Source organism: Dasypus novemcinctus, chromosome 4, assembly GCF_030445035.2.
Source record: "Dasypus novemcinctus isolate mDasNov1 chromosome 4, mDasNov1.1.hap2, whole genome shotgun sequence".
NCBI classification, from domain to species: Eukaryota; Metazoa; Chordata; class Mammalia; order Cingulata; family Dasypodidae; genus Dasypus; species Dasypus novemcinctus.
Genome location: NC_080676.1, coordinates 128,874,943 through 128,897,939, shown reverse-complemented (window position 1 = coordinate 128,897,939; position 22,997 = coordinate 128,874,943). Strand labels below are relative to the sequence as shown.

Sequence of the window (22,997 nt, the reverse complement as noted above, 5' to 3'; positions counted from 1 at the left end):
TTCTGGTATTTTGCATTAGCAACTTTCTGGCAAACTAAGACAGTATTATCCCGGTATGGTCTTGTTCATTGTGATATAAGAAATTTTGTGTTCTAGTTAGTAAAAGTTTATTGGAAATAATACCTGCAATAATTCTTAAATTATTTGAAAGAAATAAATTTAGCAGGTTGCAGATTTTATTTTGTTTGAGTAATCTATTAAAGGATAGTGGAAAAGTCTCAATGGTGAGTATATATTGATTCAGGGCAGTAATGAAAATAATTGAATTCTGTTCTTTATGTTCTTTTCTGTTGTTTTCTGTTAATTATGGAACAGAAGACAAATCCTAACATCTCTACTAATATATATAGAATGCTTTTGACTTACTCTTATATGAATGTGGAATAAAGAGGTACGTAAGGGAAGCAGACTTGGCTCAATGGATAAAGCATCCACTTACCACATGGGAGGTCCACAGTTCAAACCCAGGGCCTCCTTCACCCGTGTGGAGCTGGCCTATGCGTAGTGCTAATGCGTGCAAAGAGTGCCATGCCACACAGGGGTGTCTCCCGCATAGGGGAGCCCCATGTGAAAGAATGCACCCTGCAAGGAGAGCCACCCAGTGCGAAAGGAATCAGCCTGCCCAGGAGTGGCGCTGCACACATGGAGAGCTGACACAACAAAAAAGAGACACAGATTCCCGGTGCTGCTGACAAGAATAGAAGCTGACACAGAAGAACACACAGGGAATCGAATCAGAGAATAGACAACCTGGGGGGGGGGGGGGGGCGGGCGGGGGAGGGGAGAGAAATTTTTAAAAAAAGAGGTACAGAATATTACAAATTATATAGATGCATTTTAATCTCTAAAATATTTAGAAATTTTGATTTAGTGAAGTTAAAAAATAACTATGGGTAGAGAGTAACAGTTCTCTACATCTTTGAAAGCAAGCAATTATATAATAATCATTGATAAGTCAGAGTCTTATCTGTAGATATTCATAGTCTAATGACAAAAAAGAGATTATGAATATCATGTCAATGATTTAAAAAATAATATATTATTTATAAAGTTGTGGTGATAAGCCCTGTAAAATTAATGTTTGATATTTATGAGAGATTGGTCAATCATGAAATATATATAAATGCATATATGTATATTTATATGTGTGTGTGTATAGATATATATTAATTATTTTATCTTAAACCTTTCACGGGTATGTCTTTTGTCATATGGGTTACGTCATGGCACCTGGGCCTTGGGAATTAATTGTTTTAATTCAGGTAACAACCAATGATTAGAGGAAATGTTTTGACCCCTAAAATGATGAGTAGTAGGCATAACTTCTCAGCCAGAGTGAAAAGTCTGGGAGCTGAAAATAAAGTAATTCTATACTCAAAATACGTTCTGTATTGTTTATAGCCTCTTCATTGTATACACCTAGCATTTTGTTACCAGCAATGTTTGATTCTGGTGAGAGAACACAACTTTTCTCTTTGTGCATGTATGTAGCCTTCACTTTTAAAAATTCTTTACAAAATTTGTCTTAACTACCTACTGGATTCAATTCACAGTACTAAGCTCGGACGATACAACCATAAACAAAAGTGACATGGCTCTGCCCTCATAGCTCTTAAAGTCTAGAGTTATTGACGGGTATTAAATAAATCCTGTGTCAGGATAAACAGCAGTACTTAGCCTAAGGGAGAGAGAGCTGGGGAGGTGCGGGGAGCAGTCCAGATGTGAGGACATAGCATATGCAGACATGCAGAGGCAAGAGAGAGCCTGGTGAATTCTGGGTTCTAAGAGGAGTCCCAAAGAGCTGAGGATTTGAATGTGAGGTAGGGAATGGTGAGGGATGAGATTGGAGAGGTGAGCAGACCCCAAAACAGAAAGGAACAGATGAGTCTGGGTCAGAAGTTTGGATTTCTTGAGGTCACTGGAGAGAAATTTAAGGATGAGTGGAAACATTTAGCAGTCTACTGTTGGTATACAAAGAGAATGGAAAACTATTATATTAAGATATAATTGTTTTCTATACTAATATGGAAGAACCTGTAACATTTATATAAAGATAGTGGTTGCCACGGGTTCAGAAAGGCGGGGAGCATGAGGAGGTGGAACAAAGGTCATTTTTAGGGCAGTGAAATTGTGTGGTATGATATTGCAATGACAGACACATGACATAATATATTTGTCAAAGCTTATAAAACTGTTCAGCACAAAGTGCAAACCATAATGTAAACTATAGACTTTGGTTAATAGCAATGCTTCAGTATTGGTTCATTAATAGTAACAAAGGTACCACACTAATGTAAGATGTTAATAATAGGGGAAACTGTGTGGGTGTGTTTGGGGGGCAAAGGTGGGTTATATGGGAATACTCTAAATGTTTTATGTAATGCTTCTATAAATTTAAAACTTCTCTTAAAATAAATTTTATTATTACCAAAAAAAAAAAAAAAAAAAACCAACCCAAAAGCACAATTGAGCTTTTACCCAGTAAATGCAACAGAAAGGCAGTGGGACAAGAAAAGGGAGAGTATTGCAAGGAACATATGGACTATGGAATCTAAGCAGAGTAGAGAAAAAAGTAATGATAAAAAAAGTTGATAGAATAAATTGGAACAATCAGAAGTAGTTCAATTTGTAAACTGATTAAGAGAGTAGAGAACAGTCTTAGTTTCCCAAGTCGCCATAACACAGTATCACAAATTGGGTGGCTTAAATCAACAGAAATTAATTGTCTCATTGTTCTGGAGGCTAAAAGTTGGAAATCAAGGTGTCAGCAGGACCATGCTTCCACTAAAATCTGTAGAGAAGAATCTGTTCCATGCTTCTCTCCTGTCTTTTGGAGGAGAATCCCTGATGTTCTTACCATAAGTTGCCACATGTCATTCTCCCCTCTATCTCTCTTCTGGACTGTCTCCAAATTTCCTCTTCTTACAAGGGCACTAGTCAAAATGGATTTAGTGCCCACTCTACTCCAGTATAACTATATTTTAACCTGCCTCATTCTATTCCATCTTATTTCAAAATAAGAACATATTCTGAGGTACTGGGGATTAGAACAGCAGCTATCTTTTGGGGGAACATAGTTCAATCCATAAAGGAAATATTATGGGTTATAACAGTGTTAGACATTTGATTTTCAAATTTCAAAGGTAGAGCCTTTCCAGCTAAGTACAAGGTCTTGGTTCTGCTATGAGACAAATGGCCAAAGGGAGGTGGGAGCAATACTATCAATATAAGAGGGAAGATGAGGAAAGTGAAGGTGACATAAGGTGACATTTCCTATATGAAGAGCCAAATATAAGTTAAGACATCTAGGTGAGGGGAAAAATCTGAGAATGATGGAGTCTAGGCAAATTTTACCACTTTACAGGTGGTTTAAAAGGCACAGGGAACAAATATTGTGGAAATGGCCACACCATTATTGTGACAGCTTATATCAGAAAAGAGGAAGCTCATTTCAGAAAAAGGGAGAATGAGACAATGTGATGACAGGAGAAGATGGCAACGTGGGTGGTGACTAAGGACAGCAAGGCTGCTGGCTTCACAGTTGGCCACAATTTGACCAGAGAATTAGTTCCTGGATTCCCCCTTTGCCTGTGGTAGGAATAGGAAAGACTCAGCGTACTCAGAAGACAGTTTACAGCCTCCACTGATTAAAACTCAAGAGGGATTTCTGGTTTGGGATGAGCAAGGGTTTTGTCCTTTCTGGAAGGGTTTAGCTGTGGTTTGGTTTAATTGCCTGAGCTCCAGGGAGAGGCTCTGATTCCAAGGTTGTCAGTACCCTGGGCCTCTGGAAGTGGTTTGAGGCCTGATCTTTTTGACCTAGTTATTCTATAATCTGAAATCTGCACTTCATTAAGTTGACGATTGTTATCCTATTGTGGTTAATGTTAAACATCTTTTCTTTGTTTTCTCTTAGCTTTTAGTTTGAAAATGCCTGGCTTTCTCAGCTGTGCTGAAGGGAGACATTTATAAAGGAATTTGCATCTTTGGGTCAGGCTGAGAAGGAGGTGGCTACATATGATGGGGCCCTGCTGGGATGGAGGTACCGAGGATAGAATTTAGGGAAAGTATGAGAAAGGTGAAAATACTGTTTGGTTAATTAAGACAGGGTAAGCATTGTTTTATATTTCAAGTTTCATTTAGACTTTCAGCTGAAGCTTCCAGAGGGGAATAACAAATTTTCATCAAGTAAGATAACCTTGCTTTTCACAACTTCCTTACAAGTCTAATTTCCCAAGTTGTTTGTTTTTTTCTTTTTGTTTGTTTGTTTTTTGGTTATTGGTTTCCTTTTTTTTCCAGTGAATATTACAGCATTTTTCATAGCGTGCCTGTCTTTCCTACTTCTCTTAGGTGCCATGCCCAGAAATTGCTTGGCCTTCATCCCTGCACAATTAGTAAATACTCACTTCATCCACACTTCAAATATTAGCTTGCATTATAATAATAAATAAAAATAGGAAAGTGAGGCAGAAAACCTGGCACAGTTTCCCTTTGTCAGCACAATACTGCCCTGTTGTGCTCATTTTGGTGTCCCAGAGTTCAAATGGCATTTAAGGGACTTTGAGAAAGTCTCAAGGATATATCTTAAACATTAAAAGATTTAGAAAATCTTTTTAATGCCAAGAAGTCTTTAGGTGAGTTTTAATTTCAGGTATTGTCATTGGAGAGATTTTGTTTGAAATATTGAAATATTGTGACCAGAGAGATTGCTTTAGGAAAATTGAAATATTTTTCCTATTTTCAACTGTCAGCGGTGAAAGAAAAATATAAAATCTCTCCAAGAAAGTTTGTTTTATGGAAGAATTATTTGACCAAAAGTTTTTGTTGAAATGCACTTCTATTAGTGATTTAAAAAAAACAAAAAACACCAGCACTGAGTTCTGAATTGCCTTATTTCCATGTCTATAACTCGATAAAATGGTATGAATTAATTGATGGGTGTGTCATCATAATCAATGAATCTTTCCTTAAGATCGATGAGTAGTTTTTGTTCTAAAAACCTTTGTATGGAAAGCAGGGGGATAAACTGTATAAGGTTGTCATATAAAGCTCCATAATTTCTATTATTCAAGACATTCCTTTATTATCAGAAGTCTAATGGGGTAGGATGATTTTAAGGGACCCATTTAAGACCTATATGGATTGAGTGCCAATATATGGAAAATTGAAAACAAACTTTTCAAGGCCCCATAAAAAAAATATACTTGCATAGATATTAAATGTTTCCTGGTTCAATTCACCACTTACTATTGGCAGAGTTAATGATTAATAAAGCAGATGTATAGTAAATTTTAAGTGCTGATTCAAAACACTTGTGTGCCAGAAATCTTATAAGAAGTAGCAGGTGATTTTAAAAAACTAAAAATGTTGAAAAATAAATTTCCTCCAATGCAAAACAAAGGTGCTTTTGTGATGAGAATAGCCATTCAAGAAATTTTGCTAGTATAGAGTACTCACAAAATTCACATTAGATTATACTATCCATCAGCTTGAGCTGAGCATGGTAAAATTCTAGTATGTAAGAGAAATTGTATTGTATTTTCCTTTGTTCTTTTCTCCTCCTAAATCTATAACAATTACAGAAGGCTTGGAAGTTCCTAAAGTATCTGAATTGTATTTGCAAAATCCAAACAATCATGGAGACTTTTGCCTTAGATACTTAACATGCAGCAGAACAGGGATTATAATGTACGAGTAGTCTATGAAATGTAGTTAAATTATACAATTTTGCCAGTTTTAAAAAGTCTGGTCTGTTATTTTCAAAGGCAAACATTGCTTTATAGGGAATCTTCCCATCAACTATTGGAGACAGTTTCTTTATGAAAAAGATAATATATTGCCTTATTTTTTTAATTTGAAAGTGATTTTAGAATATAGCACTTAGTTCCTAAAAAATTAATTATATTTTCTCTTTTGAAGCGCTTTTAAGATTAATCATCAAATGTAAGACCACACACAAACAGAACCGTGCATACAAACTGTTGTTTTAAGTATTAAAATAAATTTATTTTGTTTTGTTTATTATTTAGCAGAACAGATGGTAATGATTTTGACACAATTCAGTTTTCTTTTCCTTAGGAAAAACAAAAAACAAAAAACAGTTTCTTTTCCCACTTTGTCACAGCTGGTTACCAATCAATCTCAATTCACGGTACAGTGATGATAGCACATGTTGTCTGGGGGCCAAATCTGATTGGGCTGCATTTTTCAGCAGTGTTTCATATCAGAAATAAAAAAGGTATCTCTATGCTGGGGACTGTCAGCACACAATTGTACAACTGTCATTAATCAAACCTGGCAACAATGGCTGCATTCATATATGTCAGACTGGCAGATTTCACAATCAGAATCACCTGATTCCTAATAGAATTTCCTCACCAGTAACATTTTTTCTTCTGTATTTTTTTTCCTTCTTGTTTTTAATTAAAGTCAGATGATACTTCCTACATGTTGATCTTATGTAACATTATGCCACATTAAAAAGTAACTATTTTATACCAAGGTATAGTTCTTTAAAATTTATTCATTATTGTTTAAAGAAAGCGAAAGAGCAATTGAGGTTGAAATGTAAGAAGCTTAGATTGCTTAATAAAAGATTAATTTTAAAGCATATATATGTCAGTATAAATTTTCTTTTATAAACCTAGAGTTTCAGTTGGTTTTGCATAGCATTGAGGAAAATATTGCTAAAAGTAATTTCTAGAGATTTTAAAACTCTGGACCCAAAGTCACAGATACACAAATATACATCTGCCCACATGCACATGCTCATAGACCAATACGCACACACATCAAATGAGAGGGGCTGCTCTCCATTAGAAAAATAAATGTACTCAATGCAGAAGACAGTGATTCCATTTCCTTTATAACTCACAACAACAATCTCAGCAACTTTAAAATGATGTGTGAAAATAAGCATTTCATCTGATTTATCTATTATTGTGGAATCATGTAAAATCCTGCTGTTACCTGTAAAGATCTCTTTAAATGTAAGGAATTATTAATATTAATAAAATTCCTCATTTTTCATATTGCTATGAATATTTCTTCCCTCCCAATTATGCAATATAATGGTGCAAAGTATCAATGAGATTATTTAGGCATATACCAATTTATTCAGAAAAAAAGTGCAAGAAATAAGGCCATCTTTGTTGGACCTTTGGAAATATTTAACCCCTAATGGCTTCTGAAATATATATTAATAGTTTATCGAAAGCAAATTATTCTCTTAGAGAAAGCGTGGCTGGATAGAGAAAGCAGAGAATGATAGTAGATCCACCTGAAAATGTAGCTCCTAACTGTAATTCCATAATTCCCTCACTATATGTCCAGATTGCCTAAATGTGACCCTAATAATGATCTGAATATTTTTCTTGCTGGGTTTTGAAGTTCTTTAGACATAATTTCTTCAGTGCTAGTCATCATATTTAAGCTTTTGTAAGTCAAGTTTAATCTGATCACAATTATAATTCTGTTATTTTTCTGGCCTAAGATGCTTTTTACTGTGATAATTCATGTAGGTGTACCATCGTGCACCTGAGTTTTCTGGGTTTGTTTATGTACTGTCAGGGTGCAGGTTAGAGAGGGGCATAGTGGGTCTAGCAGGAACAGCAGTGCCTCCAACTGTGCCTTGGTTATCTAACAGGCTTATCGGGGAGGCAGTGGGATGGATAAAGCAGAAAGAGTGCATGCTTTGGAGGAAGACAGACCTTGTTCTCAAAATCCAAATTTCTATGTGAAAATGTCAAAATTTTAATAGATGGCAGTTATTCCAATAATTTTAAAATACAGGAAAAAATACAAAACATTTGTCATTATGTAGATTTTAGTCTACAGATTGTCAACTTGTAACCCCTAATTTTTAGAGTATGTAGCATTACTTTTTGTACTCAGTCCATGGTATCTAAATTCTAATATCAGCATGGCTGGTTAAAGCTTCATTGTTACAGTGACCATTTACTCATTAACCTGTGAAGGAAAATTTTGTGGGAGTAATTACCACTCTAACAATAACTCCAATGGTATGAAAGCCCCTGCTTACTTTAATTTCCCTTTATGGATTTATGCATCTTTGCTTTTTTAGTTGAATCTTTATGTTGTCTCTTGGTGGAAAGCTATAATTCCTGTAATATAACTGACAAAGGCTGTGCCAGGTGCCCTGGATTCCAATGTTGTCTGAACCTTTAGTACCAATGAATTCCGAGGTACTGGAAAAGTCTGCATCTCAAAGTGTTGTATTTCTAATCTGAAAATTAGGACACTATATTACAGTCAACAATTCATTAGTACTTCACTGTCTCAGAATTTACCAACTGTCAGTTTGTTGGAATAACCAATTCCCATGTATTTTCTTATTTATTGCATATGAAGTATATTATTTCCCCCTTCTTATTGTAGAGATAATTTACTTAAGCTACAAATGTTCTCCTTTAATATTGATATCTTTGGATTTACTGGATAATTCCATATTCACTGAACCATATTCTTCATAGTTTTCTAAACTTAACCAATGTATGTATTAGGTTATTGTTTTTGCACATTGAAGAGTTCAACTCCATCTACCTCATCTTCCCATTTTTATGTCTGCAATTCCTTTCTTGATGAACAGGGAGATAAATTGAACATAATATTCCAGATTCTGCTAGATCAAATCGTTATAAAAGTGTAAGAACAGGCTATATGTTTTCCTTTCAGTTTGAAATTTATATGACTAGTTTTCTAACATTTGAAACAAGGAAAATAATAACTTTCCTCTCTATCTACCAGAATTGTTATTAGAGAATGCAAATGTATTTTTTTATTTTATTTTTTATAGGATATGTGGTTTGAAATAATTCTAGTTGCCAAAAACAGCATGTTTTTAAAAATCATTTACAAAAGCATAAAGCTTTATTTTGTTTCCCCTTAGTCTTCACATTTCTTTTAGGTATTTTACTAGAATTACATAATTTAGTTTGGTAGAGGAGAAAGAATTTTTTGCTTTTATTTATTCATTTTAATAATTTACAGAGGAAAATTTATTAGTGAAAATATGTAAAGCAAATGTCTGGGTTGCTGGTCAGGAGTTGCTAGATTTTTGTATTAGCTCTATCCCTATACAGCTATAAATAGTTAGGTATTAAATATTCCCAAGTTTTTACATTTCAACATTATGTTGATCTCAATTTAACTTATGTTTTAGAGCTATCTGCTAGTGTATAAACCTGATAACATTATTATGCTCCTTGATGTAATAGAAGGGTATGTTTCAAATTACTTATTTTTTTAATTCCTCTTCCAAATTTTTTTAACTCATGACCGTGCTATAAAAGAACTACAGAGTGTTTGTCGGGTCAATCATCCTTCAGTTTTTCATTCAATGAGTATTCATTGAGCACTCCAATGTCTCAGGATGCAGTTTGGGGGATATATTAATAGTTCAGAACAAGAATCAGTGCTTATTCTCATGGAATGTACATGTTCTTGGAAATGAGGAAGACAATAAACAAAGAAACAAAAAAAGTTGATGAAGAATCATACTTTGTAGAAAATAAAAAATTATTAAAAGTAACAGAAATATGAAAACAAAGAATAAAAAGTAATAAAAGTACTTAGAAAAAAAGTAACCGAGTTAGTGGGCAGAGAGTTACTTTACATTGGTCAAGGAAGATGTCTTTGAGCGAAATAATTTTGGTGCTATCTCGAAAGTCAAGAAGGATCCACCATGGAAAATGTGGTGTAAGAGCATTCCATGAAGTTTCAGCAGTATCAAAGACACAAGTGGGAACCCACCACTTACATTGAACAACCAAATGAAGGGCCAAGTGTTTAGAAGAAGGTGAACATCAAGTTGTCCTGTAGGCAAGGCCCAGATTATGTTAAACCTTGAAGACCATAGAAAAATTGCTTTTATTCTAAGTGTCTGAATAAGAAGGCATTGGATAATTTCAAATAATAGTATGACATAAACAGACTTTAGTTATAAATCATTGAATTTGTATTGATGCTTATGTTAGTTTCCTGATGTTGCTCTTCCAAAATACCACAATCTATGTGGCTTAAAACAACAGAAATTTATTCTCTCCCATGGAGGAATAGAAGTTTGAAATCAAGGTGCTGAGGGCCATGCTTCCTCTAATTTTGTAGGAAAGAATCTGTTCCATGCCTCTCTCCTGACTTCTAGCGGTTGCTTGCTGGCAATTCACGGCATTTTCTACCTCAGTTGTCATATGGCCTCTTCTCTTCACTTTGTTTTCTGGTCTGTGTCCAGATTTCTTCCTCTTATAAGGATACCAGTCATATTGGATTAGGATCTACCTTAATGAGTATGACCTCATTTTTACTTGCATAATTCCATTTGCAATGACCCTATTTCCAAATAAAGTTACATTCTGAAGTACTTGGGAGTAGGACCTCAACCTGCTGTTTGGGGGGGCACAGTTGGATTCATAACAATGCTCTTGAATCTCCTTAAAACCCTTAGGTTACATACCCACTATAAAAGAACAAGTAAATAGGTTGGTGTTACTAGGAGTAGTTGAGTATAGTTGACCTGAGGATGAAATAATTCATAGAAACCCAAAATTCAAAACACACTCTTGCCGTTAAGAGAGTGTACTTCTTTGGTTGGGACAAGGAGTTATCCCATTAGTAGTAATGTTAAGAGAAATGTTTTGGGAAGCAGATGTAGCTCACACAATTGGGCTCCCATCTACCACATAGGGGGTCCAGGGTTCGATTACCAGGGCCTGCTGGTGAAGGCAAGCTGCCCGCACAGTGAATTGGCCCAAGTGGAGAGCTAGCCTGTGTGGAGTGCTGACCCACACAGGAGTGCTGGCCTGCACAGAGTGCTGGCCCGTGCAAAGAACTGGCACAGCAAGATGACACAACAAAAAGAGACACAGAGGAGAGACAACGAGACTCAGCAGACCATGTAGTCAGACCAGGTGGTGCAAGAGATTGAGTGCCTCTCTCCCACTCCAGAAGGTTCCAGAATCTGTTCCTGTTGCTGCTCAAAGAGACGAAAAGCAGACGTAGAAGAACACACAGTGACTGGACACAGAGAACAGACAACAAGTGCAAAAACAAAGAGGGTGTGTATGTGAAGAAATAAAATAAATAAATCTTAAAAAAAAAAGAAATATTTTTTCCTATATAAAAGATTTTCTAATCGTCAGAGATATTTGCAGATGGAATAGCCAGTTATCATACAATTAGAGTGCGAGAGTGGTGGTTGCATGTTGCAAACAGAATTCAAGTGTTAATGCACAATTACAGTAAGTTATCTTTTAAAGGTGTCATTTACCTAGAGATTTTTATCATTTTATATATATTTGAAGTTGTTTGATTAAATCAATAATACTAATAATATTCAGAATCTTTCTTCCAGTAAAGGTCCAATGAACAAATATATATTTAAATTAAGCATTCAAATAGCTATGTCCTCAAAGTTTGTTTCAAATTACAATACCCCTGTATGATGGGACACTGCCTGGTAGCAGTTATTTCTAACTAGGGAAAGGCAAGATATGGTCCTTAGAAATATATGCATATTAAACCTTGAAACTGAAAAAAAAAATCCTCAGGGGTAGTTCTGTCCTACCTTTGGGTGTAGGCAGACCTCATCTCAGCTAGCTGAGAATCATTTTACTAGGCTCTAAGTCCTATGAAAGTATTTGTAAAAGCTATATCTGAACTCTGTATAGAACCTTGTTACATAGAGGAAAGTAGATTCATTATTTGCATGTAATTGTGGTATTCTTGAAAGGTAGGTTCTTTTTTTTTTTTTAAGATTTCCTTCCTTCCTTCCTTCCTTCCTTCCTTCCTTCCTTCCTTCCTTCCTTCCTTCCTTCCTTCCTTCCTTCCTTCCTTCCTTCCTTCCTTCCTTCCTTCCTTCCTTCCTTCCTTCCTTCCTTCCTTCCTTCCTTCCTTCCTTCCTTCCTTCCTTCCTTCCTTCCTTCCTTCCTTCCTTCCTTCCTTCCTTCCTTCTCTCCCTCCCCCCCCCCCCCCCCAGTTGGCTGCTCTCTGTGTCCATTCACTGTGTTCTTCTGTGACTGATTCTATCCTTAGCAGCAGCACCGGGAATCTGTGTTTCTTTTTGTTGACGCTGTCATCTTGTTGTGTCAGCTTTCTGTGTGTGCGGTGCCATTCTTGGACAGGTTGCACTTTCTTTCGCACTGGGTGGCTCTTCTTACGGGGCGCACTCCTTGCGCATGGGGCTCCCCTATGTGGGGGACACCCCTGCATGGCAGGGCACTCCTTGAGTGCATCAGCACTGCACATGGGCCAGCTCCACATGGGTCAAGAAGGCCCGGGGTTTGAAACGCAGACCTCCCTATCCATTGAGCCAAGTCTGCTTCCAGGTTCTTTTAATAGTAGCTAAAATATTTTCAATTTATTCCTCTTAAACAATGTATCATTTTTATTTTTTATATCGAAAGAAAATTTTCTATCATAGATTAGAATGCATAATTACTTATGTCTCTAATCAGCATACCATTAGCTAAACAGAAATAAAGAAAAAAATACCTAATTAAAAAATTAGATCATGTCATAAGATGCAGTGTTCTCATTCCCATTTTTTCTCTTAATATTCCTTAAAAAATCAGGAATTATAGAAAGTCAGATTTCAAACTTATGTTGATATTACATAATTTTTATTTTTTAAACTAAATCTGTTTTCTTACTAAAGCAAATTAGGTAGTTTTCATATCATATATTCCCAAGTTATTGCCTTTATAAGGAAGTTCTCAAACATGAAGGAAAATTTTATCAGAAATATCTACTAAAAATCATGTATTATATATACATAATAGTTATGTGTTCTAAGTATTTTCTTGTAGGGAAAGAGTTTCACATAAAGTAGAAAATGTGTCATGTTGAAAATCAGTGTCCAAAGTTTGAATTCTGAATTTTCTCCTTAGCAGCTAAATGTCTTTAAGAAGTTTATTTTACTTGGCCTGTTTCCTCAACATAAAATGAAAAGGACAGTTCCTGTTTCAGAAAATTGTGAGAAGATTTTAAGCTAATGTAGTGATAGGTTGGTTTTTTTTTTTTTTAATTGTGAAACAATGTACAATTTCTGATTTGTTTCCCTTAATTGCCAATCAGAAATGATGTACAATATAAACATCTTTTGTGACTCATGATTTCACATTCTTTTTTTGGATCATCAAGTTTTCTCCTCCTCTTTAGCTTTTAATAAAACTGAGTTAGAGAGCTATGGAAACATTTCCCAAAAATCACACATAAAAACTGATGGCAACACTGTAGCCAATTCAATTTTTGAGATGAATTAAAAATGTCTGGAAAATACATTGCTTTTAGTCAAAGTTTGCATCTTAGAATGATTATGTCACAGAACATAGACCAATTGTAGGAAAGAGTTTTGTTAGACATTAAATACATCACTTGCAAATTTTCTTAAGACATCAGTGAAATCCTTGTATCTCATATTTATTGACAAAGTTAATTAGAGAATACTTCTGTGTATTGTTATTCTTCCATGTATCTTAGACTAGTATTTGTTCTGAAGTGTACATATAGCCCATAAGAAAGTGCTAATAGGGCCCTCACCTGATCAAGATGGTTGAGTAAGACACCTGAGGGCTCCATCTTTTCACAGAATCTTTGAATAACCAGCGAGACCTGGCAGAAACATCTTTCTCATGTTCCAGAAAACAGTGAAAGGACAACAGTAAAAACAACAGCACCAAACCAAGTTTAGGCTACTTTAAAAGTGGAAGGATCCCCTTGTTTCCTGGCTGGCCCCTATCCTCCCCTACTGGCTTGGTGCAGAGCCAACCCATGGTCCCGGTGCAGGAATCACCTGTCCTGGTTCCAAGGGAGCAGAGTATCCCTCAAGTGCATATAGGTAGGATGTGCGTTAGACCCAGTCATTCTGGTGATGGCCTGAAGGACTTGCCATTCGGTAACTTGCTCTGTGCATGTTTATCATGACTCACTGAGCTCTCCAACAGAATGCTGTGGGACAGCAGTCAAGTCTTGCTGCCTTGGGCAAGAAAATGCTGGCTGTCAGTCATAGAGTGCAGTGCTCAGGACCATGAAGAAACTGTTTCCTAGGGAAGAAGGGGTATTCAGAAAAATATAAATGGGGAAATTTCTAGAGCCACAGGTGCATATCCAATACATGACACGTGCAAAAAGGATCAGGAAGGCCCTTCAACTTTTGCCTGGACTGATCACCTAAAATCATTCTGTGGATAAGCCCTGAAGAAGAGTACCACACAGGTCAATCTAAAAAGACTAGGGAAAGTACCACCCCAGCCAACCCCCTTTTTTGTTAGCGCTTGGCCTTCAAGGAAAGCTCTGTCTTAACACTACCTAGATAAAAGCTTAAGGAACAGTTCCTGCAGGGTCTAAATTCCAGACATAACACTTTAAAAATTCAAAATTCTGAGGTTTCAACAAAAGGTTACAAAACATACAAAGAAAGGGGAAATGATGGTCCACACAAAGGAAAAGATTAAAGCATTAGAAAACATCAATGAAGAGGACTAGATCTGGGACATATCAAAGTCTTTTTTAAAAAATGTCCTGAATACTCTCAAACAGCTAAAGGAAATCATGGACAAAGACCTAGGTGAATCCAGGAAAACAATAGAGGAATACAAAGAATATCAGAAGAGGGATGGAAATTATGGGAACCAAAAAGAACTGAAGACCACAATAACAGAAATTTAAAAATTTCCTCGAGGGGTTCAATAGCATTGCAGCTGCAGAAGAATCAAAGAATTTGAAGAATAGACAATTTAAATCATTCAGTCTGAGGAGCAGAAAGGAGAAAAAAGGAAAAAAGTTAACAAAGACTGAGGATCCTGTGGGACAACATCAAGTATACCAAATTATGGATATTGAATGCATTGAGGGAGTACCAGAAGGAGAAGACAGAGAACAATGGGCACAGAGACTATTCAAAGAAATAATGACCAAAAACTTTCCAAATTTATTGAAAGACATAAATATACACATCCAAGATACTGTACAAAGTCCAAACAAGATAAACTGAAATAGACCCTCATTGCAGCAAATTTTAAAAAAGCTGTTGAATGCCAAAGATAAAGAGAATTCTGCAAGTCACAAGAGAGAAGCAAAGTGTCACATACAACAGAGCCTCAATAAGATTAAGTGCTGATTTCTTGCCAAAGCCATGGTGCAAGACAACATGGGATGACATATTTAAAGTTCTGAAAGCAAAAAACTGCCAAACAGGAATTCTGTATCAGACAACAGTCTTTCAAAAATGAGTAAGAATTAAGATATTCCCAGATGAACAAAAGGTGAGGGAGTTTGGAGAAATGCTATAGTGTTGTGCAGGTTGAAAGGACAAGAGACAAAATATGGAAGCTGCTTAAAGAAATAAAGATTTCCAGTGAGGGTAACAACATGGGTAAATATCAATGCCACTAACATTGTATTTTTGGTTTGTAACTCCACTTTTTACTTCGTATAAGATCTAAAAGTTAAATGTATAAAATTTGATGATGAATCAATGGTTTGGACCTATAATGGAAAAAACTGTAATTTGTGACAAGAACTACATAAAGGTAAAGTGTGCAGAGAGGTATAGGAACATACCATTCAAGTTAAGTTGGTATCAAAGCAAAGGAAATTGTTATAGGTTTAGGATGTTAAATTTAAACCCCATTGTAACTACAAAGTAAATATCAGCAAATATGCAAGCTCATAGAGCCAGGCGTAAGAGAAGAGGTTGCCATATGAGTGGAGTGGGGGCGGGGGGCGGGGGTGGGGAGGGAATGAGGATTTGATACACAATGTGTATAGGGGCGCTACTTGGGGAGATGGCAAACTTTTAGTAATGGATGGTGGTAAGGGTACTGCAATACTGTGAATGTGATTAATACATTTGAGTGCTATCCTTGGGCATGGCTGAGATGAGAAAGTTTATGTTGTGTATATATGTTTCCATAATTTTAAAAAAATGAAGCAGTTAGACAATGACAATTAAATGCAATACATGGTCATGGATGGGGTTCAGCAAGGCAGGAGAAAAGTCTAAAAAGTATATTCCTGGGAAATATGAAAAAATTGGAATATTGACTGTAAGCTTTATATTAATGTGAAGTTTCTTGAACTTGATAACTGCACTTCTTTTTTTTTTTTAAGATTCATTTATTTCTCTCCCCTTCCCCCCATTCTTTGCTCTCTGTGTCGATTTGCTGTATGTTCTTCTGTGTCCACTTTCATTCTTGTCATGTGACACTGGGATACTGTGTCGCTCTTTTTGTTGCATTGTCTTGCTATGTTAGATCTCCATGTTTGCAGTGCCACTCCTGGGCAGGCTGCACTTTTGTCACATGGGGCAGCTCCCCTTGCAGGGTGTACTCCTTGTGAGCGGAGCTCCCCAATGCGGGGGACACCCCTGCATGGCATGGCACTCCTTGCATGCCAGCTCAATGCATGGGTCAGGAGGCCCTAGGTATCAAACCCTGGACCTCCTATATGGTAGGCAGATGCTCTATCAATTGAGCCACAACCACTTCCCTGCACTTATTCTTAATCCTAGGAAATGTACATGGCATAAAGTGTTCAAGGTACATGATGTAGTACAACCTATACTCAAGTGTTCAGAAAATGGATAGATGATGGATGGATGGAAAGATAGATATAGGTAGGTAGGTGGGTAGATAGGTAGGCAGGTATGTAGATAGAAAGATAGACAGACAGATAGATAGATAAAATAATACAGCAAATTTGGCAAAATATTAAAATTGGTGGATCTGGTTATCTGGAAGGTTGGGAGTATGCAATGAGGTTTGTATTACTTTTTAAAAAATTTTTCTAGCTTTTTTTTTATTAAATTGTCTTTTTTTAAGGTACATAGATCACAAAAAAATGTTACATTAAAAAATATGAGGTCCCTTCATATCCCACACCCAACCCCCCACTCCTCCCACATCAACAACCTCTTTCATCATTGTGGCACATTCATTGCATTTGGTGACTACATTTTGGAGCACTGCTGCACCGCATGGATTATAGTTTACATTGAAGTTTACACTCTTCCCCAGACATTCAATGGGTTATGACAGGATATCTAATGTCCAGCATCTGCCCCTGCAATATCATTTAGGACAATTCCAAGTCCCGAAAATGCCCCCACATCTCATTTCTTCTTCCCTCTCCCTGCCCTCAGCAACTACTGTGGTCACTTTCTCCAGATCAATGCTACAATTTCTCCCATTACTAATCACAATAATTCTATAGTAGAATATCAGTAAGTCTAATCCATATTTTATTCCTCCATCCAATGGACTCTGAGTTGGTGATGTTCACTTCACCTCTATATTGAGAGGGGGCTTAGATGGCTGTTGGATGCGCTTCTCCTGCTTGAAGTTGTAGGCACTCTAGGTTCCCAGGTGGCTAACAGGGAGGTGAAGATGGTCAACCACCACACCTGTATTACTTTTTAAATTGTCCTGTAAATTTGACAGTACTTCAAAAGAAAAACTTAAAAAATAATAGAAAAATATGTAAATATGGAAAATTCCAATTCTTAAAAAATAAATCATATTTTTGAACACATGTAACTTACAAAATAATGGAATATAACTTAAAAACAAACTGTAACTAATAAGGAAAATGCCTTTTTAAAAAATTAACAACTTATTTCAAATTCACAAAAATAAAAGAGCATAAAAAGGCAGCTCAACAAGTTATGGGAACAGTACTCCTAAAAAATTCTTTTTCATGTACCTTATCTCATTTAATTCCAATATTGGGAATGTATATGAATTTTGGAAGTAGGTGAGGATTATGTTTAGTGGTATTGATACAGGAATGTTCTTCTACTATAGGGTAGTAGAAGAAACATTAAGAATGTGGTGATACATGGGAAAAAATAAGCAATGCAATTTATAGACTATAGTTAACAACATTGTAATGCTTTTGTAGCAAAAATGCAAAGTTGGTACTATATTAATTCTAAAGTTAATAAAAACTAATGCATGGTTTGATTTTGTAAGATACAAATGTTATTAAACATTTTCTTCTCTTAATTTTTTTTTTCAATCTTCATCTATCACCAAGGTCACTGTTGTGCATTCCCAATATTATCCTCCAGCTTTCCTCCAACTAACATTAATCTTCCTAGACTACTCGTTTCAGCAACAATGATATCCATAAATCAACAGTGTTTGTTACATTCATTATGTGTTAACATCAAGTCCAACCATTACCAAATATTAACATTTGACCTTATTAAACATTCTACATACATCCAGCATCTTGTCCTCCTTTTTGTCCCACATTCCATCTCCCATTAACCTACACTTCCTAGTTCAACTTTATAATTCTGCTCATTATATTTAGTTCATATTAGTAGACCATTCAATATTTGACCTTCTGTGTCTGGTTTATTTCACTCAAAATAATATCTTCAAGGTTCCTCCATGTTGCCCTGTGCTCTCCGCATTTGTTGAATAGGCTATTCTGACCCAGCTGAATGGGTTTGACAGCTTTGTCAAAAAATCACTTGACCATAGATGTGAGAGTCTATTTCCAGACTCTCGATTTGATTCCATTGATCAAGCTGTCTATCTTTATGCCAGTACCATGCTGTTTTTATCACTGTATCTAGAAAGTATGCTTTAAAGTTTGGAGGTCAGAGTCCTCCAACTTCATTCTTCTTTTTAAAGATTTTTTTTTGGCTATTCAGGGGTGCTTAACCTTCCAGATAAATTTGATATTTGGCTTTTCCAATTCTGCAAAGAAGAATATTGGAATTGTGTTAAATATGTAGATCATTTTGGATAAAATTGATGTCTTAATGATATTTAGTCTTCCAACCCATGAACATGGAATATCCTTCCATTTTTTCTTAGATCATCATTGGTTTCTTTTAGCAATGTTTTCTAGTTTTCTGAATACAAGTCCTTTATATACATGGTTAAATTTATTCTACATATTTGATTCTTGTAGTCACTTTTATAAATGGATTTTTTTCTGATTTCCTCCTTAGTTTTTTCATTAGTAGTGTTTAGGAATGCTTCTGATTGTAAGTCAATCTTTTTTCCCACTACGCTGCTGAAATTATCTATAAATTCTAATAGTCTTGCTGTAGATTTTTTTGAGATTTTCTAAATATTAGAGCATATCATCAGCAAATAACAAAAGGTTTACTTCTTCCTTTCCTATTTGGGTGCCTTTTATTTTTCTCCTTTCCCAATTGCTCTAGCTAGAACTTTTAGCCTAATATTGACTAACATTGGAGGTAGTTAGCTTCCCTGTCTTGTTCCTGATCTCAGTGGGAAAGTTTCTAGTCTCTTACCATTAAGTACAATGATAACTGTGGGTTTTTCACATATGTACTTTATCATATTGAGAAAGTTCCCTTCTATTCTTATCTTTTTATCAAGAAAGTATGTTGTATTTTGTCAAATACCTTTCCTGCATAATTGAAATGATGATGTGATTTTTCCTCTTCAATTTATTAATGTAGTCTGTTGCATTGATTGATTTTCTTATGTTGAACATCTCTTGAATACCTAGTAAAACCACTTGATCCTGATGTATAATTTTTTAGTGTTTTGGATTTGGTTAGCAAGTATTTTGTTGAGGAATTTTGTATCCATACTCATTAAAGTAATTGGTCTGTAATTTTCTTTTTTCATAGTATGTCTTTTTTTTTTGTATTAGTGTAATATTAGCTTCATAGAATGAGTTTGGTAGCATTCCTTTCTGTTCAATTTTTTGAAAGAGTTTGAGCAAGATTGGTATTATGTCTTCTTTAAATGATTGGTAGAACTCACTTGGGAAGCCATCTGGTCCTGGACCTTTCATTTGAGGGAGGTTTTTGATGACTGTTTCAATTTCTTTACTTGTTGAAGTTTTCTATTTCTTCTAGGGTCAGTGTGGTTTGTTCATGTGTTTCCAGAAATTTGTTCATTTCATCAACTTTGTCTAGATATAGTTGTTCATAGTATCCTCTTATGATCTCTTATTTTTGCTGGATCACTGGTAATGTAAACCTTTCATTTCTGATTTTGTTTGTATCTTCTCTCTTTCTTTTCTTTGTTAATCTAGCTACAGGTATTGATTTTGTTGATCTTCTCAAAGAACCAACTTTTAGTTCTGTTGATTTACTTTTCGTTTTTTTTCCTCCATTTCCTTTATTTCTGCTTTAATACTTATTATTTCTTCCTTTCTACTTGCTTTGATATTGGTTTGCTATTCTTTTTTTATTCCTCTAGGTCTTCGATTTTAGTTCTTTCTTCTTTTTTAATATAAGCACCTCAGGCTATAAACTTCCCTCTCAGCACTGCCTTTGCTGTATCCCATAAATTTTGGTATGTTGTGTTCTCATTTTCATTTATCTTAGGGCATATACTGATTTCTCTCTAATTTCTTCTTTAACCTACTGATTATTTAAGATTGTATTGTTTAATCTCCATATATTTATGGAATTTCCCTTTTTCCATCAATTATTGATTTCCAGGTTCATTCCCTTATGATTAGAAAAAGTATTTTGTATAATATCAATCTTTTTAAATTTATTGAGACCCCAACATATGGTCTATCCTGGAGAAGGATCTATGAGCATTTGAAAAGAATACATATCTTGCCGTTTTGAAGTGTAATACTCTCTAAATATCTGTTAGGTGTAGTTCACCTATCATCTTATTCATGGTTTCTTATTCTTTATTCTCGGCCCAGATGTTATATCTAATGCTGAGAGTGAAGTGTTGAAGTCTCCAACTATTATTTTAGAGATGTTTATTTCTCCCTTCAGTTTTGCCAGTGTATACCGCATGTAGTTTTGGGCACCTATGCTAGGTGCGTAAATATTTATTATTATTTCTTTTTGATGAATTGTCCTTTTTATTAATATACAGTAACTTACTTCATCTCTTATAAAAGTTTTGCATTTAAAATATATTTTATCTGAGTTAATATCACTAAACCTGCTCTTCTTTGGTTGTTATTAGCATGGAATATCTTTGTCCAACCTTTCACTTTCAGCCTGATTGTGTCTTTGCATCTAAGTTGAGCCTCTTGTAGACAACAAATGGATGGCTCACACTTTTTATCCATTCTATCAGGCTATGTCTTTCAATTGGGTGTCCAATCTATTAACATCCAGTGTTACTACTACAGAGGTGTTACTTATTTTGACTATTTTATCCCTTGGCTTTCTGTTGTCGCATCTTACTATTATATGTCTTTTAACCCTTTAAATTTCTTACTTATTTATTTCTACACCCTTCTCCAGGGCCCTATCCCTTGCCTTTTCTTATCAGGCTGTAACACACCCTTTAATATCTCTTGTAGATTCAATCTCTTGGTAACATACTCTCTCAGATTTTGTTGGTCTGTAAAGACTTTAAACTTGTATTCATTTCTGAAGGATAGTTTTGCTGGATAAAGAATTTTTGGCTTTTCTCTTTCAAGTACCTTAAATATATCACTGCCTTCTTCTCATCTCCATTTCTGAAGACAGATGGGCACTTACATTTTTTAAAGCTCCCTTGTACATAATACATTGTTTTTCGCTTGCTGCTCTGGAATTCCTCTTTTTATTTTTGGCCTTTTGACAATCTGAATAGTAGAATTTCTTGGAGTACCTCTGTTAGGATTTATTCTGTTTGGGGTAATCTTTCCTTCTTGAATACTATATTCAAGTTTTTCATAATGTTTGAAAATTTTTCAGTTTTTCTTCAAATATTTTTTCCACCACTATTCTGTTCTCTTCTTATTCTGGGACACTTATCTTGCTTATATTTGTGCATTTCATGTTGTCATTCATTTTCCCTGAGACCCTGTTCAATCTTTCACCTTCTTTTCTTTGTTTCTTCTCCTATCTTTTCAATTTTAAATTACCTATCTTCAAATTCACTTATTCTTTCTTCTAACATTTCAAATATGCTGTTTTATGCCTCTAATGTATTTTTCATCTCATCCATTGTAAATTTCATTCCCATAAGCTCTGTTACTTTTTTTTTTGCAGGGTTTCAAATTGTTCTTTATGCACCTTAATATACTTTAATTTCTTTAGTCATATTTTTCTTCATCCCCTTAAATTGATTAATGAGGTTTGTATGAACATCACTTATTAGTTGTCTTAAATCCTGAGTCTCACCTAGAGTCTTGGCTTGTTCCTTTAAGGGACCATATCTTCCTGTTTCTTGGTGTGGGTTGTTGTCTTTTTTTAATAACTAGGCTGTTGCTTATGTTGATGATTTTGCCTGTGGAACAAATTTCTCTCTTTCCTAGTAGTTTATTTCATAGCTCTTCTTTGATTTTTAGTTTAATGTTTTCCAAAACTTTGATATTATGCTATTTAAGTAGTCAAAACTTTGGCAGGGAGCCACTAATGGGGCCCAACCAGGTCATCCATGCCTTGGAAAGAATCAGGATAGATCAGTCTTCCTTTACATTCCTGGCTGGCCAGCAAATGGCACTCCTTGGCAAATCCTTTTGCAGAGATGAATCCTTTGAATTCCACTACCTCTGCTGAGTTAGTAAGTTATGGTAGTTACATTCACCAAAGAGAAACCATAATCAGTCCTCTGCTGCACCTTCCCTCTTCCCAAGAAGGAATCTATCCTTATCCTCTCGATTGGCCCCTCAGCTGAGGGTTTTACTGAGGCTATTTGCCTTAGCAGTGGGGGATTGGTGGCATTCTCAACCTCAGGGCTTTCAACTCAGTTTTCCCTTCAACCTCTCTGTCTCAGTGTCCCCATTCCCTCCTGGACGATGCATGTGGCACTTTCCTGACCTACAGGGGTCCCCAAAATTATTCCTTCAGACTACTTCTATGCTTTTTCCCCTATGTTGAAGGACAGCTGCACCTTGCCTGTGCTACTCTGGCACCTTCTTGGCTTGTCTATGGAAGACTCCCTTAGGTAGTTTTGAAGCAGCAAGAGTTGTATATGAGCATGCATGTGTATGTATATACATAATTTAGATAAAATTGATAATCATGCAGCTAGAGATCAGATGTGAAATTAATGATCCTATCAGTAGTACCTTTTATCTACAGG

The 22,997-nt window shown here is 35.5% G+C and overlaps 1 protein-coding gene across 17 annotated transcripts in view; it reads left to right on the top strand.

Annotated features, from left to right (window-relative positions):
* ROBO2 (roundabout guidance receptor 2) overlaps nt 1-22,997 on the top strand; it is a 1,471,152-nt gene that overhangs the window by 1,311,201 nt on the left and 136,954 nt on the right. The window lies entirely within an intron of this gene.